At 41.9% G+C, this 26,451-nt stretch overlaps 1 protein-coding gene across 14 annotated transcripts in view; it reads left to right on the forward strand.

The window, feature by feature from the left end:
• Positions 1 to 885: 885 nt before the first annotated feature.
• Positions 886 to 26,451, forward strand: part of TBL1XR1 (TBL1X receptor 1) — a 190,512-nt gene continuing 164,946 nt past the window's right edge. For 8 of the 14 annotated variants that reach the window (XM_044434534.1, XM_044434529.1, XM_044434543.1 and 5 more), the window contains exon 1: positions 1,620 to 1,881. The gene's annotated coding sequence lies outside the window, so the exon portion shown is untranslated. Of the gene's footprint in view, positions 1,207 to 1,619; positions 1,882 to 1,999; positions 2,897 to 26,451 lie in introns of those variants that run through there. The other 6 variants (XM_044434531.1, XM_044434536.1, XM_044434533.1 and 3 more) reach the window with 4 other exon arrangements.

The raw sequence follows: 26,451 nt of genomic DNA on the forward strand, positions 1-26,451 counted from the left end.
TCCCTCCCACTACTTCCTGCTTTGCACCCCCTGCAAACCATTTTCTGGTGATGCACGTTGGAAAAGGCAGCATGGGGAACAGTATGCGGGTTCCTGTTCTCCCCGCCTCTTCCCAGGAGCCTTAGAATTACCGATATGCTCCCTGGAGAGAAGGGTGGCAACGCATTATTTTTTCTTCCTCCGGCGAGATTTTGCACAAGCACCAAAGCACACTTCCAGCTATCCTTGCAAGGCTTCCCCTCCCCCTCGGCGGCTCTTACATTTCGCCAACTTGGTGCGTGCGTGCGTGCGTACGCGCATTAAAGCCTCTTTGTTTTTTTGCTTTTTCACCCTCCCCCACTTTTTACAGTCCCGGCCCCCCGAATGTACGTCCCTTCTCCTGCGCTGCTGCGCGCAGACTGGTCTATTTTCGCAGGAAGCCAGCGAGAGAAGCGAAGCAGGAGGCCGGCCCGCCCGCCTGCCTTCTCCCTGCCTCGCTAGGCCCGCGCGCGCGCGCGCGCGCACGCGCCGGCGCGCGCCTCTCTTTCTCCCCGCTCATTTCTGCACGGCCGGCCACCTTCCTCTCCCCGGCGCTGAGTGTCTGAGAGCCGTTGGCTGCCCCGAACCGTTTTGGCTTCTTCCCTTAGTAACAGCTTTAAGATTCTGCCTCAATTCCTCTTCAATCTAAATCACACACACTCACACACGCACACGCGAACAGAAAAACAGGACCTTTTTTTATCGCCTCCTCCTTCCCCGAGACTTAATCTGTAATCTCTCCCCACCCCCTCCCAGCCACCTCCCCACCCCTCCCCCAATCCCCTCCCCCACTCTCCACGCACACCTCACCCAAGGCTGGGATATAATTGAATACATTGCATTCTGGTGGCTATTTGTGGCCTTCCCCCCCTTTCTTTTCCCCTTCTCTCTTTTTTTTGGCGGTGGGGGTGGGGAGGAGACTGCATCAGCGATTGCAAGTCCCTGTATCTATATATATCTATATATCTATAATATAGACACACACACATATAGGTAGATTTATTCATCTAAAAGAGAAGGCGGAAGCTGCATTATCTAGATTTCTATAACTCTCTCTCTCTCTCTCTCTCTCTCTCTATATATATATATATATATATATATGTGGGTTTTTTTCCCCTCCTTCCCTTCGCTCCCTTTTGCCTCCATTGCAAAAGGAGGGGGTGAGAAAACTCAGCCATCCATTGCAAGGTAAGAGGCGAGTGTTCTCCGAACGCGGCGCGTCCTTCTCCCCGGCTCGGTCCGCGGCCGTTTGCAGCGCAGCCCCGCCGCAGAAAGTCGATGCGAAGGGGCGACGGGGGCGGCTTCGCGGGCGGGGGGTCCGGGTCGGCGCGGGGGGGGCCGCGCTCGCCGCGAGCCGGCGGAGGGCGCGTGGGGGAGGGGACGGAGCGGGACGTGCATTTTTCAACTTGGCCCTCGGTCTCTCCGGCCCCCTCCCCCTTCCTGGAAGTCGGTGGCTTTTAACTTTGATATTTTTTCGATCGCTGCTTCTCTTGCGTCTGCTGCTGTTTTGATTTCCTCCCCCAGCCTCTGACCTCCTTTTTTTTTTTTTTTTTTTTTTGTGGTTGGGGGGGGGGGGGGGGTTTTTTTTTCCCCGTTTTTTGAAAGGAAAAAAAAAAAAAAAAAAAGAATCGAGCAAATAAATGCAAGCAGCCATTATGAAGGAAGCTGGCTTTATAGCCTATTTTTAGACTTTTTTTTTTCAAAGAAAGGACACTTTATATTTCCTTGCATTTGTGTGTGTGTTTGTGTGTAGGGGGATATATATATCTATATATCTATAATCCTCTGCCTGAAGAAAACGCACATACATCTGTGCCTGGACAGGACCATACTCGGAAGTGGTTTTTATTATTTTTTTAAAAGGTCAGTAGGATTCTTCTGCTTTTCAGGGGGGAGGAGGAAAGTTTTGTTTGCTGGGCTCCGGTCTTAAATGCATGTTTGCAAGGAGAGATGGGGGAGGGGAAGAAATGTGTCTGTAATGCTGGAGGAGGAGGGGAGTGTGTTCACAGCAGTTGCTCTTTCTTTTTATAAAATAAGAAAAGAAGACATCCAGTTTCTTAGGGCCTTTTTTCTTTTGCAAATATAAACTCTGGAATCTCCTGTCGTTTGGCTTTTACCTGCTGTGAAGAATGGAAAGTTGGAAGCTAGAGGGGGAGGGGATTGAAGGAGTCCTTAAAAATATTAAAAGTTGTTGTGGAGCAGTTTTCTAGTATAATTGTGGGCGGAATGTTGGCACTTCAAAATCGGACAGAATATTAATCTAGGACAGCAGATGTGTATATATGACATATAGGCCCCAGTTTGAACTCAGGATTTCTTACCAATTTCTGGGATCCTGGTCCACATGTAAAACAGCCTTAGAAAATGTAATTGAACAGGTTGTAATTGTAATGGCTTGTATGTACTTTTGGTTGCTCTGCAAGCTTAAGGCTGAGGGACACAGTTCCAATACGGAATAATAGATGGTTATTATATGCCAGCAGTGGGAAAATATTCATTTTATTACTGTTCGGTGACGTGGAGAGAAAGTATAAATTAAAGATGGCTCTGGCAAAGTGCATTGCCCAGTGAGTTTTAAAGTGAAATGGGCAGGAACAAAACACAACACCTTGCCATAGATATTCTGGAGCATGATCAGTTTTCCATAAAACTTTGGACAGAGCTGGTGTGGAAAATGTCCTGGTGGAGTTTCTGATGCTTACATGTACTTCCTCATTTTTTGTTGCTTGTGTAAAGGAAGTTGTAACTGATTTATATAAGCTCTGAACAGTTTTCGTTTTATGTAGATCTGGGTGGCGGGAAGAAAAGTTATGTGGGCTTGTGTGCTGACTTTCATGATCTGCCATAAGAAATACATGAGATTATCACCGAGCACGTGGTAAGTGGTGTATCCTCCTGTCTGCATTGTGTTCCAAACGCCTGTGCTGTATTGCCCAGAGTTCAGCAGCACAAAGCTTGGCTTGATTAGGTACACAAAAGTTCCAGATGCAAACTGGAAGTGTGTGTGCGTGTGGAGTGTGTGGGGGGGTAGGCCTCATGCTTAGGCCCTTGTTTGCAGTTTGTTTATAACGTTTCAGTTTTGCCCGTGTGAGGCATAGCTAGAGAATTTTGGCTTGTTTCTTTATCATGGTGCAAGCTTCACCAAGAGTGTGACTGAGACAAAATGCATTTGACTGCAGTCCTAAAGTCACTTGCTAGGGAGTAATTTTGTAGAACTTAGGCTGTTAATGCCACAAGTATGTGAATGCAGGTGAGTGCTCCTAGCTTATATGAAAATGGGATAGTTGAGTGCATCTTGAAGGGTCACTTATGGGAAAAGGTTGATGGGTTACAACTTTGTTGACAGTATGATTCATGTGGCACGTTGGCCACATGGAAGATTAGAGGATTTTGTGGGAATGTATACCGTATGATCAGAATCCATCTCTCTCTCGCCTTATAACCCATGACTGGCATGCTGTTGGTATTATATGACTGTGAAGTAATTACGATTGGACTTTGCCTTGGACACATTGTTGACTAGATTAATGTTGCTGTTTTTCTTGTTGTAGTTGAGTTGTACTCTTGCTTCATTTCTAAAAAGTGGATGTTGAATTCAGTTCATTTTGTTCTCCTGCATCTTCATTCAAAAAAGGAATGAGTTTGGTCTTGTATGGGGAAAACAAACAAACAAACAAAAACTAGTGGCCACTTCTCTGGCAAAAGCATAGGTGACCCCCCATAGCTATAGAATCAGGGAATATTTTCTTCATTGTTTTTGAGTACTGAAAGCTGGAATCAACCAGTGATACTCAGTGGCAATAAGCTCACAGCTTACAAAACAAAGTTCATTGGCACACGAATTCACTGCCACAAGTTGTAACAGCCATTAGTTTAGACTTCTTCCGTGCACGTTGACCCATCAGTGTGAGAGTTGGTTTTCTTAGCCGGATCTCACAGTGTGAGTGAATATAAAATGGTGTTGGAAAGACCCCCATTAGTACACGTTTTCCATCAGTTGGGTATGCACACGTTCCCCAGCTGCACAAGGTTATGCTGCAGTGGAAAGAAACCACAAAACTGAGAATATGAACAAGGGGGCTTTGAACTGCTTTAGAAATAACTGGACCAGTTCATGGAAATTGTCTACTGATCAGTGAAGCTATTAGGCACTGATAGCTAACCTGAAGACTTGTCTAGAGAAACAGTGGGTTTTTCAGTACCAGTTGCTGTGGGCATAATATGGCAGTGATAAATATCTTCATGGTGTTCATGTGATTGGCTAAGAGACATATGGCCAACTTGTGTTGGAAACAAAATGCTAGATGAGATGGACTTCAGTGTAATGTAGTAATGCTATTTTTAATAATTACACTATTTATGGATTGCCTTTCAACAGAAAGCTGTTTTGAGCAACTAAAAACAAACATAATCCATACAGAGTAGCAACCACAACACCCTACACACAAAAACAAAAGACTTTCCTGCAAAGGAAGAAGTGGTGAGAATAACATCAAGGTTGACTAAGCATTGTTGTAACTGGCTGCTAATACAACTTTTCCTGGTTTTCACTTCCCCTGCCCTCCATTAAGTTCACTTTTAGGGACTTCTTACTTTATTGTTGGCCTCACAACACCTGAGCTGTGTGTATTTTTCCCACTTTCTAATAACAGTTATAGGAGCACAAGGTCCTACTCACAGAAGTGGAAGGTGTACACACGCATGCATTTTCATCTTGGGAGCAGCGTAAGACTTGCAAACGATTATTGGAAACACCTGGATTGTATTACATATTCCCTTCTTCAGGATAGGTAGAGATGAAGAGAGTATTAATAGGGTTTATTTTGGCAGGTCTTCAGTTCCAATAGGTGTCTTTAGGCCTAATAAAACCATTGTGCTTAAAGGTGGGGGTCTTTAAGCCATATGAAGGGAAAATACAGCATGATTGGAACACTAGTGTATTTGCTACCTATGTGGGTTTTGTCAATGTACCGTCTGAGGGTACTTTGTAAAGAATGTCTGTTTGCAAAGTGATGGATTCTTCTATGTGGTGGCAAGGAAGACTGCTAGTGTGGTTTCTTTGAAGTTGGCATTGTTGTCAATATGAGTGTAACGTATGATAGAACTTTGTTTCTACCTTCATAGCTGCTCCTGTAGTCACCCCAGATGATAGTTGATGAGTTCTGTGGCACACACAAGAAATCGGGTCTCAAAAAATGTTTGAAAGTCCAACTCTTTCTCCGTGGATATAAAAGTGTGCATGCCTATCTGTTTTCGACTGGTTCTCAATGAGTTCTCACAGTTGGTTTGAAATGAGAACCTTGGAGTATCTAGCTTTGAAAGGAATGTGTGCAGTTTCCTTACTTATAACACACTTTTTGTTTACTCATTTATTGACCAGTAGTAGCACAGGACTTGTACAGAAATGCCAGTCTGAATGGCTTTCTGTCAGGATCCAGGCTGGACTCCGCATGCTCATGGTTCACTCATGAGGCCTTTTGCAGTGTGGACCCAGCATACTTGTAGGAAACAACAACGTCCACCTACCACCACTGCGCAGTCCACACAGTCCATTCAGCTGGCTACTCTGCTCTGGGTGATATCCTTTTTTGAGAGGAAATTCCACAGCACTTGGAGCAGGGCTTTTTCAGTAGTGGTGCAACAGCTCTGGAACACATTCTAGGAGGCCTGCCACACCACCTGTTTTCCTTTCTTCATTTAAATGTCTTGTTAATGCATTCTAATGTTTTTTAGCAGTTAAATCAGTGGGATATTTGTTATTGTAGTTTAAATGTTTTCAGGGTTTTGTTTGTTTGTTTTTTTCCCTGCACATTCTTTGGCTGCTCACAGAAAGGTGATTCACAAATGGAACTGATAATAAAATATTGTCATTACCTGAATGATATGAAAATAAAGTCAATATGTGGCAGTGCTGTGACTGAGCAGAAAATGTATCCTTAGTTTGCATTCCCTGTTCTGAAAAAGCTCTATTTAAATTAATTTAAGCATGCTTATCTCACAGAGTGAATTCAAGGCTGTTTACGTAATAAATAGGAAAAAAAAATACACACACTTACAACGGAATCAAATAGCATCAAGCAAAATAGCAGTCACGGAGGTAAACATTGCTAAGATGATGAAGCCAAGATAGAAATCAATTAAAAACCTTCCGGAACAGTCCTGCCTTCTTTGCCGGGCATCAGTGGTGTAGCTGTGAAATACAAATGCCCTAGTTGCATTGAACATACCTCTAAAATAAAAGGCACTCTGTCACGGCTTGGTGTTTTCTGTTTGTTCTTGATGAAGCACTCGGGCCTTACAACTCACAGCTGTTTTCTTGCATGGAGTATTGTTTCCATGCAGGAAAAAAAATGGAACAAATTCTCTCCCTAAACAGCAAGATAGCCATACAGGTAAATAATAAAGTGTGACATCCCCATGTATCTATGAAGGAATGCTTGGGCAAAAATTTATTTGTGAAATGGTCCCATTCTTATGGTTTGGTGTATGGCTGCCTATAAATGACTTGTTTGGTCTTGCTCGTGCTTCATAAACCTGATATTCTGCATGAGCACCTTTGGTTAGTGTCCTTTGTTGGCTTGACTAACGTTCTGGGTATATGGGAGAATGCTACTTTATCAATGTTCTTCCTTTTGGAAGTCTCCTGATAATACTGTGGTTGGACTTTTGATCTGTTTAGCCCAGGACTTTGATTGGCATAGAGTCAAACTCTCTCTAGTCTTGGAGGGAAAGAAGGGACTTTCCCAACAACTACTATCTGATTATTTTTACTGGAGAAAGCCATGTATTGAACCTGGGATTTTGTGTGTACCAAGTAGGTGCTCTGCCATTGAGATGTGGCTCCACTTCCTGGCTAGAACAGAACACATATCTCTTTCAGAAGAACCTGGGCTTGACCAAGGTATCTTCCTTCTCAGTCCATCTTTCTGGTGTCTAACTTTATTTTTGATTTAGCTAGACTTCATGTAGCTAAGTGATGTATAATCTCAAACTTGTAGAATGTTAAATGCATGAGTTTTGCATAAGGAGCTCTTCACAGAGCCACATTGTTGTCTTGTATTTGGCAAGGTTCAGCATTTTAATTTCCAAGCTTATCTTCCAGAGATAGTGCTTATCTTTTCTCTTAAATCAGGGACAGAGAGGTGAGAAATGGGGAAAGTGTTTTGGCAGGGAAGGGGGATATAAACTACCAAAAAGATTGTCTGTGAAATCACATATGGTCTCATTATAATTGTATAGTATTTTACACATCCTAGGGCAAACTAAACAGTATTTCTTTTTGTGGGAGCATTCTTGGAAGTAGACTTAGGACAGACAAATTAAGCAAGACAGTAGGACCCAATGCAGTATTATCAAACTACAAGAGAGTATACTTTGATGAAACACTGTGAGGAATTTCTAGACAATATGAGTTGTTTTACAGTGGAACAGTTTAACTTGGATGATGGTAGTCTCTTATTTATTAATTAGATTTATGTCCCACCTTTTTTCCTTTAAAGAAAAAAGCAGCTTATATCATTCTTACTCTTCTCAATCTTATCCCCACAACAACAAGCCTGTGAGGTAGGTTGGGCTGAGAGTCTTTGACTGGCCCAAAGTCACCCACTGAGCTTCATGGTCAAGTGGACCCAGATGACCTGTTTCCCAGCCCTGGGCTCTTAATCATTACACTACACTGGCTTACTTCCTTGATAGAGGTTTTTAAGCTGAGGCTGGATGGCTACTTAACAGGGATGCTATAGTAATAGTATGGATTTTGTGCTTTGGCAAGGGGTTGGATTAGGTTACCTTTAAGGTCCCTTCAAAGCTTTTTGCTTTTATAGAGTATTTCTTCACCTGTTGTATGATCATTCTATGGCATTCTCTCATAGCGTGTGGGTGATGGTTTCTTGTTTAGGCAGCTTTAAGTAGGAATAAGCGGGAAAACCTCATGGTGGATAGTTTTTGCCACTGGCTGTGGGGCATGATAGGAATAAAATGAACCCTGATTCTATAGATGTAACGTACATCCGAGCCCTGAAAGCCAGCAGACAGCAGTATGGGCAGTGGGCAGCAATATGGAGGTTCTGCTTGTGTGCTTCCTGGAAGCACCAGGCTGACTGTCTGGGGAAATACGATGCTATAATACAAGGAGCACAGGATTTTTCCTTTGTTTGTTGGCTATGCGTGGTGTTGAGAAAGGGGATTGGGAGACATTTGTCATAGTACTACAGCCCATAATACTACACTATTGAAATCTCTTTTGAAAGAAATAAAAGTTGGTATCAACTTGGATGGCCTAGAAAAGGGATTGGACAAATTCATAGCGGAAAAGGCTATCAAAGGTTCTTAGTTGTGATGGCTATAGTCATACTCCAGTATCAAAGCTTAGTAAGCTTGTGTATACCAGTGAATGGAGAATATGGGCGGGAAGGTGCTCCCTCCTTATGTCCTGCTTGCTGATTCCTGTAGGCAGTTAGTTGAATGCTGGGTGAACATAATACTAGGCTGGTGGATCTTTGGCATGATCTAGCATGGCTGATGATACATTCATATGGGCAAAATCCTGATAGCAGGCTTAAACTTTGGCTGAGAAAAGAGGTATCAAGTCTGATCATGCTTGTAAGTAACCATGAAGGGTTGTCTTTTCCTTTTCTTGCTTTTCAACCTTTCCCTTTCAGCAGAAGTATTCTAGGTTGTCTGAGACTGCTTTACCAGTTTTACCATAAATTTGGTCTATGTGCCTTGAACCTGTTTTGACCTATTTTTCATGGTCAGCTGAGGGTTCTTTGCATAACTGCCCGATTAGTCCAGAGTCACCCATTATTGATGGCCAAATCATTGAGAATCTGGAAAGCAGAAGGTTGAAACATCGTGTTCATTTTTTGGTAATTGCCATGACGATAATCTAATACCTCGTGGTATATCCTTAGCATCAAACATTCCCTAAATTTGCTCTTTGTTTCCTTCACTTGAGAAGATTTTTTTATTTCCTAGTGATCCTTCAGAAGTAGATGTACATGCTACGTAAAACCTGTGTGTTCTTCCTATTACTTAGTTTCTGCTCTAGTACATCATGGTCCAATCCAATATTGAGTGGAAACACTTAGTAGAGAAAAGGGATGCACATCACTGTTAAGAGCATATGTGTTGAATTTGGAAGGTCACCAGTTCAATCACCAGCATCTCCAGGTAGACCTGGGAAGTATTCCTGGAGAACTGTTTCCAGATAACATAGGCCAAGTTTCGCTAACCTGGTATTCTCTGAATGTGTTGGAATACATCTCCTATCTCCCCTGGCTTGTAATGGCCATGATGGCTGGGAGTGCTGAGGGTTGCAGTCCAGGGCATTTGAAAGGCACTGGATTGGGGAAGGCTGGTTTAGCTCAAGTGATCTGCACTCAGCATAAGGCAAGGTTTGTATATTTCTAAAGTTTTGGTGACTGACCTTGCTTATTTGGCAACAAGCATATTTGCATACCATTTTTGACCATACTGGATTTCAGAACAGTTTATAATCATGATATTGAAGTTGCAGGTGGCTGAAACTACTCTCATGGTGGAAATAGATGCTGTTTCATTGGTTTGGTTGGCTGTGATTCCTGGTTGTCTTTCTCTGAAAGGTAGTGGTAAATTGGGACACAGGGAACCTGCTACTCTTCTGACATATTATGAACACTGGCGTCTCCCATTTGGTTTTCTTCATTCTTTATTGGCATAAAGTGTTGGCTGTTGTTTCACTTGTGTGTGAGACATTGATTTTCCCAGAATGTGCCAGGCCCTGTCCTTGTGTTTTTGTTGTGTGTGTGTGTATTACAATTCAATGTTACAGTTTAGATTTGTGTCTCTTTGGCAGTAGCATTCTGTTCTAGGCCTAAGAGGCCTATGTTTCCCCAAATTCCTAGGCACTGCAGTCAGTCGGGGGTCTAAGCATTGTTTGATGTTGGCTATTTGTAACATTGAATATATATTTAAAATTCCCAGGACCTGGCATTAAATTTGTAGGTTCTTAGATGACTGGGAGATCTGATTATTTTAATGCATACCACAAAGCATATGATTGAATGGGAAATGTTGATGTGTTAGCTTAATAAACTGACATAGCTGCTTTGTGTTTTCAGTTCTAATGTGAAAGCCAGGCTTTTCCTTGGTTATCTTCACCTTCACCCCTCTACTCTAAACTTCAATGGTCAGTTTGCACTAGCCTCTGTTTTTTCTGAGAGAGGTTAATTCCCTTTGTTCTTTCCAGAACTTTCTTTTCAAAAGCTGTGTGCTTGAGATGGCCTCACATCTTCTGCCAGCATAAGGCACTGTTCCAGTGATGAGGAGAAGGCGAGGCCAAAATGAGGTGGGGGATCGTTCCTACTGCCTAGGCTCCATTGTTACTCTAATGCTATTTGTATAGATTTTTGTTAAAGGAAATTAAATATAGATTGCATTGGGAAGCATGTCTGATGTACTGCATCACTCCAGGCAGACTTGACAGATATATTTACAGTGATTGCCACATTCGATGCTAGTAAGAAATTATCTGCCTGTCGCACTGGTGACAGGCCTTGGAGTGCCGTGCATTGTCATAGTGCTTGGTAAGCTGTTGAGCTGGTGCGCACATTCCAGTGCCCACTGGGATGTCACTAGGCTGCTTGCTGTCCTGGCTCTGCTGTCTTGCCACCCATGGAGGTTGTCCTCATTCTCTCAGGGCACGTCACATGTCTCCACTTGATTGTGATTATCTACAGCATAAACTAGCCTGTAAGTAGCAGAGAGGCCTTTTCCTATCCGCCCCCCCCCCCATGGCAAATGTAACTGTGCATTGGTCCTTAAAGTTGCTTGATGAATCTTAAGCAGTCTTCACCTTGAATGTTCTGTTGTAGTCATCAGCTGGAAAACTGTACAACATGTGCTTCTAGTGAAGAGTGCAAGAAGATTGTGGTCTTTGAAAAGAAAAGGAGGTTTCTCAAGTGCCATAGTTCTTCCTGTGTGACAGATCCTTCTGATTATCTTTCTCTAGATTCTAGACAAATAATTTCAGGTAAGGGAGATAAAAAGCTGCCTTATCCTGAGTCAGACCATTGTTCATCTAAGTCATTATTATCATCACTGATTGGCTGTACCTTTGGGACAGAGCTGCAGGCTTTTCCTAGGAGCTTCTTCACTATTAAAGATACTTTCCCACTTTTCTAATTAACTGCTCGTTTGTTATAGGGTCAATCTATTTACTTATTTAGAGTTTTAGCAGATGTCAGCTCTGCTCAAATTACAGGAAACCAGCGGAAACATATGCGGGCAAAAGCCTTATATTAAGGGCCTTTGTAATGAATGACCTTCAACCACCAACTTAGCTATAGCCCACTAACCGTTTCTGGCTGATTGAGAAACAACCTTTGCATGTATGTTGTGTGTGTTTGCGCCTGTCTGGAGTGTAGTGACAGAGGGCGTTGCCTATCACTGCTTGGCAGAAATCTGTGGCTGGTGCCCTGCAGTTGACCTGGTGGGTGTACATTCTTGTCAGTTCTACTCTGGGCTCACAAAACCGACTTGAAGAAAACAGGTTGACAGTATTTCTAAAAAAGACGTTCTAATTTTGGATCTGCAGAGAAAGGCATTTCTGGAGTTGTGGTACTGCCCAGTCTCCTACTGTGCTCCTTTCTCATGTTCAAGAACATGTTGGTTTGATTTGAGAGTGGATAGCTTGGCATAACTGGAGAGACCTTTTTCCTATGCCTCTTCACTTTCTTTCCTTACTTTTTCTTGTTGTTTGTAAGCTTGAGGGCAGGGTTTGTGCCTTCATTTATGCAGTGCTCACCAAGTGGCATCATGCACTGAATTCTGATTGATGTGAGCTGCTTCGGGAGGCAACTTTTTCTGCTTAAAAAACCAAAAGTGTGTGTTCACGCATACCTGCTCACACATAACAAATATGCAAGGGATCTTGGACATGTGACAATTCAAGGATTCTTAGTGATGCTGCATACCCGGGACTCAGCCAACACTGGCTTCAGTTATTCAGAATGCAGGTGGCACTGATGCATGGAACCAGGATGTTTTGCTGTCCTAGCAATGCTGTCATTCATCTTGGTGAGCATCTTGTATAATGGGTGTTGAACCCCTGTTGCAGGGTCTAAATCAAGCCCTTCAGGGGCTAGATCAAAGTGTTTTCCTTGATTGCTGGATGTTTGGTGATTTCCTGCCTTTGGCACATTTCTGCCCAGTCTGAAAGGTTGAAGAAAGCTCTTGTAAGGTTTAGTTACTGGCAGTAAGAGCTGTAAAGTAAAATATGATGGTATTTGTTTGTATTTGGCCCCACTTTCGCTGCAATGCAGCCCCCTAGCGCTTTTTTAAAATTGAATTTGGCCCCCTGGTTGAAAGAGGTTCAGCACTTCACTATACTACTCTGCAGGAAATTTGGAGGTTCTGCTCTGGGAATTCTTGGCTATCCCTAAAATGCCACTTCTCCAAGCAGGCCATCGAGTTGGTACCATATCCAGTCTGGTTTGGGTAATGCCTGTGGGATATTCCACTCCTTTTTTCTCCCTTGTTTTTGTTCGTTTGAAGGTGGGTTACCACATGCTGAACCAGCTAAAGATTCTATTCCTAAGCGAAGCCTCCTGTAGCATGTTGTACGGAAATCTGGCCTGAAGGTTACAAAGGCATGAATGACTCAAAGCACATTTACCACAGTAGGGTTCATCTTCTTCAGTAGTTGCCCATTGCTAAATATAATTTACTGTTGGAAGATGCTGGCATTCTTCAGAGCATCTTGATGTAAATGGTGCCCCATGGGCAGCATTCAGGGGACAGTTCTAGCAGGGTCTGAGTAACTCTTTCCAGACGTGGAAAAAGTAATTTGGCAAGAACGTTTGCAGTGAAAAGACATATCCTTTCAGCCCACTTACTCTGTGTCAGACACTGTGGGATGTAGCTAGACATTGTGGGATATAGATGGGAGGCTTAAAAAAACTGGCACAAATATGAAGCAAAGTAATTTCAAAGGAGTTTGGATGGCTGTAGAATCAGATGTTACTACTCCAAAGAAGTATCAGTACATCCTAAACAAAACAAAACAAAATAAAACAAAACAGGCCTCCAGCTACACAATGATCTAATGACCCATTAGGCAGATACATAGTAGTTAGAGCTAGCATTATAGCATTTCACATTGGAGGCAGTTGAACTCTGCTGTTGCTGCGGTAAATTAGCAGGAGGTGCTATTTCACTCATTTCCTGCTTGTGGGTTTCCGATGGGCATCTGTTTGGCCGTTGTGTGAGTGGCAAGCTGCCAGGGCAGTGGACTGATCCACCATATCTAGTCTCACATTTCTAATACGTTGATGCAGTTTGTGTCTGTGTGTTATCTTAAAAAGTACATGCTGACTTCCCAACTGTTGCGAAGAAGTTTGAAAAGCATGGGGACAAAGAGGTAGGAAGGATAAAGTTGGAGACATGTAAAAAGAAACCTGGATTGTATTTCAAGTAGATCCTAGCTCAGTATGTATTTGTGTGAAATAAATAATGCAGCATGCATATAGCAATGAAAACTATTGTGAAAGTCTTGATACAAAAATACTAATGGAAGTAAGTATAAAATAACCAAGGTAGCAATGCTTGCCATTATTATTCAGTTTCTGTGGAATCCTGCAGATAAGCTGTTGCCTGTAATTTGTGTTAGTGTGGTTTTGTATGTCATGTCATACATCCCGATATTTTTTTATCCTTACAGTTTGCGATTTGCCTGGTGTAAATGGGTTGGTGTCTGGGAAGGACCCCAGTTGACCTGAGTTCTTGTGGGAGAGAAGTATCTTCCTTGTTTCCTGCTTGTAGAGTGCTTAGATGCATTCATTTGGCTACTGTGTGGAATGTGTGGACATTGTGGTGAAGCACTGCTGCTGCTTGGTTGTGGAATGCTCTCGCTGTTGAGGTCTGCCTCATGCCAGCATTGCCATTTTCTTGGCACTAGATTAAGGGTTTCTTGTCCCCTGATGTGTTTGATTGCTTGATAGGGCTTTTAATGTCAGCTGTTTTTCAGCTTACCTACCTGGTCGTGGCACTTCTTGTGACTGTTGTTTAACTGTTTAAAATGGTTTCAAAATGTTTCATATTAAAGATCACACATTTTATTTTGGAGTTGTAATTTTTGTAAACAACCCAGAGAGCTTGAGCTCTTGGGCAGTATAGAAATGAAATTTAATGAATGCACAGCTTGAGAAAGAGTTAGGGAGTTTCAAAATTAGCTGCAGCCGTTTTAGGCCGCATGTGTTGGACAGCTATTGAATCAAAAGAGGACAACAAGCTGAGAATTGGAATCAGTAAATATATATCATTGCTTGTACGAAGTCTCAACCTGAAAAGGGAAGTGATCGCAGTACTTCCTGATCAGGACAGATGATGCTGAACTTTGGTAGGCAGATTTGTTTCAGTACATGGGAACCTTTTACTGTCACTTCAGCCTATAGTCCCAATGGTTTACCACACAGGAAAAGCCATGCGGAGAAGCAGCTGGTGTTGATGAATCTCCTGATAGCATGCACTTTAGGGGATCGCTGAACTTTTAATGGAAAAAGAGAGAGCCACAGGTACAGCTGGACTGAGCAGTGAGTTTCCCCAGGGATACTCTTCATGATGGTCTTCCTAACTGCAATTTGTAGAATTATTCTGCACTGACTGTTTTGGCTAAAAGGTAGTTGAAGGTGTAAGAGGTGCAGTAGATGATCACCCTGTCTGGTAACAGTGAGCAATATGAATGAACAAGAGGGCAGCTAAGGCAATAGTGGGGAAAGGGCACTATTGATATGCTTGTGGTTCCTGCTTGGGGTGCAGGTCAAGCCAGGTGGCAAGGAACAAGACCAGTAGGCATCCCCATCACTTGTTTTGGCTGTGGAAGTGAACAGATGAACAAATAGCAAGCAGCAGCTCGCAAGACAAGACACAAGAATGTATTATTTTAGGCTGTTGGAGGCTTGGCATTCTGCCTGTAAAATGAGAGACCCTGGTATTCCAACTCTGTGAAGAGGTGAGTAGTTGCTTAGCTCTTGCGGGAAACTTCTGTAATCTAGTCACTTCGTTCTCTAACTGGGAGTTGAAGCTCTGATTATGGTCGTGGTGTTGGAACGTGAAGAATGCATAGTTTTGCTGCTGATTCTTTGCTTGGTGTCCACCAGACTTCCTGCCTGGCCCCTCCTGATTTTTACTTTATTTAAGATTTTAAAAAATACTGCTGTTTTAAATTGAAAAGCTGGCTTGCTGCAAAACGGAATGCTGATATCTGGTACTACCTTCATTTGATTTCAGAAGGGTGCATTTGTGATTTGGGACTTAGACCTACCTCTTCCTTGTACTTGGATTCCTGGGGAAGTCACTTTTCTTGTAGTCTCACCAATTTGGCTTTTGGGCATGCAGTGTTACATAACTAGCTCTCCACAATGGTGGATATTTTATGAATAGGAAAGGTGTCCAATGGAGCCATTTTATTAGAACACCTATGCCATGACACACTTTTAAAATTCCAAATGGGTGACCTCAAAACATTGGAGACCCCTTTCCTGGATGGAGTCAAAGCATTAGCAGCCTAGTCCAGATCATCTTACTTTTAGCTTGTACTGATCTCAAACCCTATATTTCGTCCCTCATAGTTGAGATTGCTTCAACTAGAGAAGCCAAGTTTCATGCACCCAAAGCTTGTGCTTCCCTTCCTCACAAGTCTTGGCATTTCCCTAAGCAAAAGTACTAGGATCATGTGGCTGCTTAGCACTTTTACTTTTTTCTTTACCCTTAGAGTTATATACACAATTTTTAAAATAATACCTTTTTACTGGGAAAACTTGAGCAACAATTGTAGTAAGTGAGAGCGCTACATCTGTTCCGAAATGATCTTTGATGAACTTTTGTTCAAACTGTAAATCTTTCCAGGAAGTCATTCTTTTAAAAGAATACCCCACAGCTCTGTGGCTTGACATTTTGCATTTAATCTGTTGTGATTTTTCCTCTTCCATTTTGCAGCTAAACACACTTAGTTAAGATAGATGCCTAGCTTTAACACACAGGCCATAACTTTTCATTGTTCCTTTCTAAGCAAAAATACATTAAATCACTCTGTTTTCTTATGCACATGGGATGGTAGGGCTATGTGTGTCCTTGAAAAAGGGCTGTTCACCCGTTCATATGAATCTCTGGCTCTGGTCACCCTCTGAGATGACTTTAGCAGGTGCCTTAGTGAAATGAGAGGATGGGCTGTGGGGAAAGTCTTCCCTTGGCTGGCAAGGAAAAGCTTTCTTCCCCCTTCATTTGTCACGTTGTTCCTTCTTCAAATGCCTCTGCTGAATTAATGTTTTGACCCTGCATCAGCTCCAGTATCTTTTGGAACTTTGTTTCAAATAACTGGGTCTATGTTATTGGAACCTGATGTAGATTTCTGAAGCTGTGCCTCAACCCTGAGCCCCTCAGGCAGGCAAGGCGTCCATGTGCCATGAGAGGTGAGCAGCTGCTTTGGTGGTGATGGGGCACTCTGGTAAGATACCATTCCTGGGCCATGCTTGGCAGGGGCAGAGCTTTTAAGACCTTGGTAGAGATTGCCTTGTGGTTTCCTCTCTCCCTCACTTGTATGCACCTCCAAGTAGCCCAGGGTGGCATACACTGGGGGAAGGGTTGCTTTCCCCATCCCCCCCCCACAATAATTCTCTAAAAGTAAGCAAGATCTAATAGAATGACCTACAGAGTGTCATGCAAGTGGGCATTCGAACACATATCTTCCTGTCCCAAGTAATACTCATTAAGCACACATTTGCCACATACCCATCTCGATTGAAAACCTTTCTATGAGCCCAACTTCGCCATCAGACATTTGGAGGACACTGAATAATTTCAGGTTATCATAACCAAATTATAAAGGATTTGCTTTGTATCTTGACCTAAGAAACATGGTAATTTCCATGAATTCTGTCCAAATTTAAGGCTTTAAGGGAGCAATCCTATGCATGTTTAGTTAGAAAAAAGCATATTTAGCTAGGAGAAAGGCGGACAATGCCCATCATTCCCCATCCAGTTATATTGGAGATATAGGACTCTGTTCTGTCTTTACATGCCTAAGATAGCATCTTAAGAGATCAGTGTTTTTCAGCTGTAGAGCTGATGCTAGGTCCAGTACTGAACTTTATCAAATGTAGGGCCTACATTTAATCTGGCCTTCTTGTTGTCTCCACAAACTTTCTGACTTCAATGTTGGCAAAGTTCCTAAGGTTTTAACTAGGCTGATGTGTGAGTATAGGTTAGTTTATCTGCAGACTTGCATACTTGAGAGTACTAATGATCAGACAGTGGAACTTTACATAATAGGTCAGTATAAAGTTTTGAGGATGCATAAATCATTTTTGTAGATGAAGAAATAGAAGTTCTTCCATTGAAACAAAAATCTGCAGTGAATTCGACAAGTGTTCTTACTCCAGACTCTTAATGTTTTCCAGGAGGGAAGAAGGTGTGTGAAGTGCAAGAAGCACTTAAAGGAACACACTCTGTAAATGCCAAACTGCATAACTTCTGTGTTTCAGTAGTTGCAGCTTACTCTTATTACAGTTCTGGAACAGACTTCTTCCTAAGCTCTGGGGCAAGCGGTAGTATTTTCCTTGAGTGTTTATCGGTCTCTGGTTGTAGTGATGTGATCTTCCACTTGCTTAGGCATGAACCTGTCATATCTTAGGGGGCAAAACCAGAGTGATGGTCTGTGGAGTGTATTGTATAACAATATTTAAGATTGACCTGCCAATAGTTCTTTTATAATGCTGGACTTCAAACTTGGATTTTTTTAAACCCATGACTTGTATTCTCTCTGTTAGTGAATCAGTCCTGCTATAGCCATATAATATGTGCACTTTCATGTGCATAAGAAGATGCAGCCATCCAGTTCAGTGGGGTGTGAATGGGTATTCTAGAGGAGATGTTGCATATCTAGCTGCATGTGGAGAAGTGGGTGCATGTTTTTCTTGCTGGTTCTGAGCAGAAGCATTTGTTAGAAGATTGTGGGTTTGGTGAGTTATATGCAGTGGCATCATTCCTCTTGTAGAAGGGAACCACTGTTGGAATGGATTCCCCTCCTCACGTCCCACTTCAGATCAACCCCTAATGTATGTGAGATGAATGGCAGTGGTGGTGGGGAAGTTTGGAGTGAAAGACTTCTACTTCTGTGAGGGTTGGTTCCAACCCAGTTCTAAGTGTATGCTTTAAGATTTAATTTTAAACTCAGTCTTGTTTAAAAAAAAAAAACACCTAGCTTTTAATAATTCATTACTTTTGGTCATTTTCTGTGGGGAAAAACCCACAAATTTGGGAGCAAATATATTGTCCATTTCATCATATTTATACAGCATCCTTTCCTGGTTCATTTGCTTTGCAGTGGTTCAGTTTGACTGATCAGTCCAAGCCATTGCTTAGAGAATTGGGAATGTACCATGAGTTTGCATCTTCCTTTCCTGATTCATCCTTGTCTTCTGATTCTATCTAACCACACTTGGTTGGGACATCAGCTCTGGGCTTGCAAGCCTGCTTCAAAACGTGGTTTCAAAATGTTGACCAACACTGTTTTCAAACTCCCATTCATAATTTTCTCAACTTAGAAGTCATGGCAAGCCGTGCTTAGAGGAGGTAAAAGACTGAGGAAATTAGGCCCATACAGTGGTACAGTTCCATTCCTCCAAATTGGCTTGGGAGAATCACCTGACATCTGAACTTGGTCAGTGGCCTTGATGGAAGCTCATGTATTCAGTTTCAAGAGATGAGTGTAGACTATAATGTGTTTGTCTTGAATCTAGATACTTGCATCTGGTTATTTTTAAGTGGTACTTAATATAACTGAATATTTGAAAGAAGTAAAAGAAATCCTATTAAATAATGTTTTTGATTTAAATGAGTCCAGTTAAAAACAAAACAAAACACAAAACCTCATCTCCCAAAGTGGTTCCCATTAATATGAAAAATATAGCATGTGGACAGCTTGGCTCAGGAACTTGTAGCAAGAAACACAAGAACCTCTCTTCTGAGAAAAGTCTTGACTTCAAAAATATTTAATTATGTTAAAGAGAGCCTTTAGGAAAAAACTAGGCCACATTCCAAGCCATCAGGCATGAAAAGGATTTGTAGCTTGAACACAAACTGGTGAAAATGTTTTGAGATCCATTTCAGGGCTTTATGAGGGATTGTATTCTGTTGTCTGTTGGCCAAGCAGCTCACTGAAATGCTTGATCCTATGCAAGCTTTCTCTGAAAGGAAAAATGCCAGTTCAATTGGACTTATTTTCCTGCATGTATGCAGGAAATTGCAGGTTCAGAAGGGTCAAGGTTTAGCCATTCTTGAATAACTATTTTCTGTTCTGTTTAAGGTAAAGGATTTGTTTGTTTGTTTGTTATACTTTTGGTTGTTGCCTTTCTTCCATCATGGAACCCAGGGTGGCTTTATGCAATTTCCAGGGAATTTCCTTTCCAGGCACTGACCAGATCCAGACCTGCTTAGCTTCAACAAGTCGACTGCCTCAAATGTCTTCAGATCATACCCTGAAAACAGAGGTGCAGTAAGTTCTTCAGCAGTTTGTAACTACAGTAGCTCAGAGGAAGCAGCTGTTAATGCTAGCAAGAGCCATGCACCCTTGTTATTTAAAAATAAGAATAAAATTCTGCAACTTACAAAAACTATATCCTAAATGAATGATACAGTGAAATATATAGCACTACCCATATATTTCACTGTATCATTTGCAGTGAAATATTTGCATATACTTGTTTGATTTTTCCACAACCTGTTCTACTTGCTTGAACAAGGTTTTCCCATTTTTTAAACATTCTGACAGGAAAGTTTAAAAAGGGGATAATACACATAGCAGGACTGCCAGGTTTTTGTTTTTGTTTTGTTTTGTTTTTGGTAGGGAGGGGGTTGTTAGATAAAAAACCAAATCCTTTGGCTTTCCATATGCTAGATTCTGTAACATTCATGTGCTTGCAAGGCAACCCAACACGTGAGGTCCTGTTCAGAGCCAAGTTTACACATAAGCACATGCCAAAATTCTTTAGAAGTTCTGTTTGGCACCTTTTAAATCTAGGTGATCATATCAGACATGTTAAACCTGTATTTCAGCTGGAAACTGGGGTGTATGGGGGGAATCCCCTTGAAAAGGGGAAACATTTAAATTGTTTGAGTGTATGCTATTCCTTGTAAATCACATGCAGACCTAATCCTGTCAGGGTAGTTACAGTTTCAATTTCATATTCTCTTCTGCATTTTGTTCACTGAACTGATTAGAATAATGGGCAAGGTAGGAAGCATATCTGACACAGAAAATATATTTGAAAAGAGCATAAGTAAATGACTTGATTAAAACAATTTTTCCATGAATGCTACAGAAGTTCATTGTTGCTGCTAATACAGTTCAGTGATACATCACTGGCATTGTTACGTATGTGCCATCAAGTCATTTCCAATTTAGGCTGACCCTAGGAATGAAAGCCCTCCAAAATTCCCTATTCATGACATCCCTGCTTAGCTGTTCTGTATTCCAGGCTGTGGCTTCTCTTTGGTCTTCCTTTTCTTCTACCTTCAACTTTACCTAGCTTGATTGTCTTCGCCAGGAAGTCTTGTCTTCTCATGATGTACCCAAAGTTTGACTGTTTGAGTTTTGTCACTTTTGCGTCTAGGGAAAGCTCTGGCTGGATTTGATCTATGGTTCACTTCTGGATTGTTATAGTAAACTCAGTAATATCTGTGTTGAGACCCTGAGATCCTACTGCCCCCTTTTGTTGACATTCTTTGTTGCCCTTTTCTAAGTTCATAGTTGTAGTAAAATCTGTGAAAAGTACAGAACAGAACTTAATATTATAGGGTTGTGTTGGGTGCTTGTGTGACTTGCTGAACTGTATGTGACTGTGGGAACTGAATTGTACAGAAGAGGAACAGGCTGGCAATTTTTGGCAATTCTTTTCAGTTAATGAAAATAAGCAAGCACGCCTTTGGGCACCAAGTCTTTGCACCAGGCAGCGGGATGGCATAATTGGAGCTGGCTTGGATTCTGTCAGGGATTTTTGTTGGCATCTTATTTGGGCCAGTTCAGTGCTCTTTTCTCAAAAGTGTGCAATGCAAAAATCTTTATCAGGCTTCTGACCTGTGGCACCTTCTGTCTTGCAGCATGTATTAAAAATACAGGGTTTTTTCCATTGGAGAAGGAGTGGTGGTGCTTAAAATGCATTGGAGGAGTGGTGGTGCTTAACTGTTCCCTTGCTAGGTGCTACCCCCTCAGGTAGGGGTAGGAGAATTGCTTTCTGAGTTAAAGTGACCAGCAAGGGAAGGTCCTAAGTACTTATACCCCATCATTCTCCAGTGCTTAGAGCTCACTTACAACTACAGTTATGCAAGAGAAAAGGACCTGCTGGAGGTTGCATTACATGATCGTGCAATGCTTCCTTATATCTCTTTGAAGCAAAGTTGTCCCCTGTGGAAGAGCTGTAGCTCAGTGATTCAGAGCATATGTTCTATGTGCAGAAGTTCCCAGTTTCAGTCCCTGGCTTGTCCAGGAAAAACTGGAGGTCATGCTTTGGCCCCCTTTTTGAAAAATGGTGGGGGAGTGATACACACCTCCTTCTTCTCAGTGGCTCCAAGACTGGGCCAAGGAAAGAGTTGTGTCTGCTTCTTCTTGCTGGAGCTGTAATGCCTTGGAAAAGCTGATTTCAGAGAACTTTGGGAGTGTTCCCTATGGTGATTCCCTTTCTGGCATTTTCTTCCTCTGCATGTCTTTTCTCTTCTTTTCCTCTGTTAACAGCTGTTTAGCATCATCTTGGGGTTTGAGAAAATATAATAAAAGATATTTTAATGTCTGTTTGTTGCTAGCAATATTGCAGCCATTGTTTATTTCAGAAGGGGTGGTGGGATATATCTCAGTAAAAAACATTAAGCTAAAGAATATTGCACTGTAGTCATAGTGAGTTAGGATGTCTACAAACTACATACATAAATAAATGTTTATGTGTCCATGTGCTTGATGCATCCTTGTACCCACCAATGCGTATCTCCCACACTCAGTCCATGTCGGCTGTTATGATTCTTACCATGGTTAAAAAGTCCTTGGGAACCGTTTATGTTGATTTTCTGCATTTGCCTCCATTTTGTCCCATATGGCTTTGGTTCCAGTATGTCTTTAGAAGTGGTCAGGGCAAGACCATCTTTAGGCCCTTTAGTCAGAAATGGTCAATTTCTGTATATGTAAAGTGCTGGGCTTTTTTCATTTCTTGTCCTGGGGACCAGAACTATATTTAGCCACATGAACTGATCCCTTAACGAGTAATCAGGCTCCCAAATAAACTGGCACCCTCTGGCTGTTACAGCTTCACAATTACCAAACATGTCTGTTCAGGCCTAACTGGGTTTTGCATTTTGAAATCACAGAGGTGTAACACTTAAAATGTGGAATCTCTTCTCTTGCAATTGCCAGCACCTTTTCCCCGCTTCCTTCCAGATGGGTGAATGAATGTGAATAGTTTTATTAGTTCTCCTAGGGATTTTCCTGCAAATTTATTTGGTGGTTCTGTTGAAGCTCTAGTTTCTATTTGGTTATCCATAGGATTATTCCCGAACTTCTTTGTCCTAGCCATAGCATTTACCTGTAGTAGAAGATTCAGAGATGCTTCTGGAAGACATGTATTTCAGTCCATGGCCACAGGGTTCCACATGGTCTATTTTGTCCTTCATGCTCTTTAAGATTATTGTGAAATTGCCAGGGAAGTCATTTGGAGGTTTGGGCTAAAGTGCCATCAGTATGGCAGTGGTACTTGGTTTCACCTCTCTTTCCACCTGGCCACCTGTAGAACTTCTGAATAATGGTCTAGAGATGGAGTTTGGGATAGAGCAGGGAGAATAGCCTGCAACTTAATCTAGACAAGATGGAGGTGTCTGTACTGGTTGGACTCCTACAGTTGGTTTTGCACCGGGTTGTACTTCATGGGAAGGGCCACGTACATGCTTCCGGAGTTCTCCTGAGTGTTGTGCAGCTGTTTCTGGTTTCTGTGAACACATGAAGGGAGGCATGCAGCATCACCACCTCCTTACATGTTCCTGTCACCCAGTACACGTGGATGCAAGGGTAGGAACAGAAGAGGATCCTGTATCCTGATTTTCCAGGATCTTAGATTGGATGCAGAGCCTCCAAAACTAGAGGAGGCTGGCCTGTAAAGACTGCCACTGTTCATGAGTGCAAGGAATATGAAGAGAGATGGAAGGATGTGGGTTTGGATTTTTCATTTCATGTGTTCAGTGGACACAGAAAGAAGAATGCCTGGACAGTGCTCTAGACATTGTGTTAACTGGGGGTGCTCCGGAAGTTGTGGTAGCTAGGAGTGTTTCTTCTCAGTTTATGACTACTGCTAGTTTATTTGGAAAGTTATTTGTGCACTTGTGATTTCCAGGCTAGATGGATGCAATGCCTTCTACATGGGGTTGTCTTTTTAAAATGGTTTGGAAGCTTCATCTGGTGCCAGATTCGATCTCATGAGTTTTCTGAGGGTCAGGAAGCCTTATATGACACCTTTACATCATAAGCTGCATTGGTTTCTAGCTCTCTTCTTGGGCCTATTTGATGTGCCAGTTTTAGCCTTTAAGGACTGAAATGGTTTGGGGGAATACTATTTAAACATCTACCTTTGTTTTTATTAGCCTACTGGTATGTTAAGATCTATAACTGAAGAAGCTTTTTGTACCCAGATTGGGGGGTTTGAGAGAGGCCTTTTTCAGCAATGGCTCAGTGGTTATGGAATATGCTATATACGTGCCTATATGTGCCTATATAGAGGAGTTTGTTGAACTATTGCTGATTGTTTTTAACTACTGACTGGTTTGGGCTGTGTTTATGCTAGATGTTAGATTCCTTAAAATGAAAGTTTTAAATTTAACACTATTTTTAAGTCAAACCTTTTCAATAAAACAAACACATGGATAGCAGAGTCTGTTGGGCTAGCTAAAATTGCTTTTGAGCTAGTTCTGGGCTGTCTAACATTTGCTTATGCTTCATGTTGGAAAGATTCCCAAGCCACAAGAAAGGTGACTGGTAACTGTTCACTGACACATCTCTATTCCTGTGGTGGAGGTCACTGTCTTGGGCTTGTCTGTGATTTGCCAAAAGAAATAAAAGAACTGGGCCTGAAACCATGCAAATAAGTCTGTTTTCAGGGAATCTTACCACTGTATATTTTAATGCGATACAGTCAGTGCTGCTTCCTCCCCTTTCTGGAGTCTTCCTCCTCCCAGCTCCGGAGTTCGGTTTGATTTTGGTTTTGGTATAGCATAAGAAAATCTTTCTGCTCTTCTCATGTTTCTGCTTTCTTATATTTGCAAGACCTATTTAGATGTTGACTAAATACAGTTTTTTTTTCCTTCAGTGAGCCAGTATTTAGTGAGTGAAATAAAATGCTATGTCCATTTATTATGCTCTTTTGTTATGTGAGTTCAGTTCCTAAAATACAAGGCCATTATAAAAAAAAATAAATCTGATTCATATCAGTCTGGTGAAAGTCGTTGGCTGTAGGTGCTGATCATCAAGCCTTGCTTTCATTTCTCCTGGTGGAAAGTGACTGGGAAATCTTTTTGTTCAACTTCCTTATGTTGCATGTTTTGCAGCCCTAATTTGGGAATTAGGTTTTCTGTTTGCAGAACTGAGATCTTTTTGATTCAGATTTATTGAGAATTATGCTGAGTGAATGAGGGTGAGGTCAGTAGTCTCTGTTCATTGTCACAGATAAGTTTTCATATTGCCTTGAGTCATGCTTATAAATGGATGATGATCACCTATTCAAGGGCACTCATTGATTTCTGTGACGGTGATTGATGCACACACACTGCATTTCAGTTATATAGCATGTGCTCTGAACACAAAATGTCTAGCTTCAAAATCCAACGCCTTCCTGGATCTTGAGAACTGCAGGCTGGAAAGACTTGTGCTGGTGAAGGCCCAATGGGTTCTCAGAGCATGTTTTGTCCTGGCTGAAATTAAAGGGTTTGGAAGTGACCTTTGTTTTGTCAATAGGTAATGAGCTCTGATGGCAAACTCTCAGCATTTGTTTTTCAAGCTGTCTTATAAAAGAAATTATTTGCTGTCATTTATAGGATGTTCCTAGGCAAAAAATCCATTGCCAGATGACTACTTAACTGTCACAGATTTTGAGTTCAGTGGATCAATAGTTTTAAACAGTTAAGATGTACAATCTGCCGTAACACTTATGAATGGGCGTCCCATCTTTTTATTTACAATATACCGTATTTTTCGCTCTATAAGACGCACTTTCCCCCCTCAAAAGTAAGGGGAAATGTCTGTGTGTCTTATAGAGCGAATGTGTGTGTGTGCCCTACGCCCGGGACGCTGCCGGCCTGGCTGCACCATGTGGCTCGGCGCGCCCTGCTCTGCCCCCCTCCTCCGGCGCAGGTGAGAGCTGTTAATCACAGGTTGGTGTGTGTTTTCAAATGGCAACCCGTCTTTTAATGAAGCCCATGGGGAAGTGATGGAGAATGTGCCTGTGATTATCAGGAAGCTTTCCATGGATCCCTCCTCTAAAAACTAGGTACGTCTTATGGTCAGGTGCGTCTTATAGAGTGAAAAATACGGTACTCACATCCTCGATTAATAATTTTTAAAGCCTTATAAACAAAGTAAGAGAAAATCCTGGTGCTAGATCACCTTGGTGACTGGGAACTGAAAATAATTATTGCATCAAAATCCCCAGGAACTGGAAGCATTTTTAAAGAATTATGAGCAGTATATAGATTGATACCGCCTATAAAGCACAATCCATTTATTTATTCATTACATTTATATTATCTTGTCTATCAGCCTGCAGGTTTACACAATCCCCCTGTCCCTCTCCCTTTTATCCTCACAAAACCCCTGTGAGGTAGGTTAGGCTGACAGCCATGAAAGGCTCAAAGTCACCCAGTGAGCTTCATGGCTGACTGGGGACCAGAATCCAGACCTTTCAAGTCCTAGTCTTTTTAGTGTTCCTTCTTACTTCAATGGAGTGCTTTGTTTTGCTTTCTTAGTTGTATGGAAGGAACAACATGGCGAGAAAGAAGTGCAGGGGCATTTTCTATGTCAGTGACTTGGCTCATAAGACATGGTAAGTTGGTTTTGCTGGTTGTTGTCACATCCAAACCCAGACTGCTCTCCTCAGGGTGACCGCTTTTTTACAACATACCACCCTGAAAATCTGTAATCACAAACCCACAATTTGTTTCAGTCATTGTGAGTTAGGTGAAATTACAATATTTGAATAGTATTTAAGAAAAGGAAAAGAAGGTCAAGTATCCTCATTTCTCTATTTTGCTTCATTTCTTATGGTATGGTTTGGTTATTTTGTGCAGTATCCTGAATACATTTTGACTTGATGGAATCATTTCAGGTAGAACTGGTTCTTTGACCAAACTTAAGTGCCCCTGTGCAGCTTGGGT

Source organism: Varanus komodoensis, unplaced genomic scaffold (assembly GCF_004798865.1).
Source record: "Varanus komodoensis strain SLA01 unplaced genomic scaffold, ASM479886v1 scaffold28, whole genome shotgun sequence".
Lineage (NCBI taxonomy): Eukaryota > Metazoa > Chordata > Lepidosauria > Squamata > Varanidae > Varanus > Varanus komodoensis.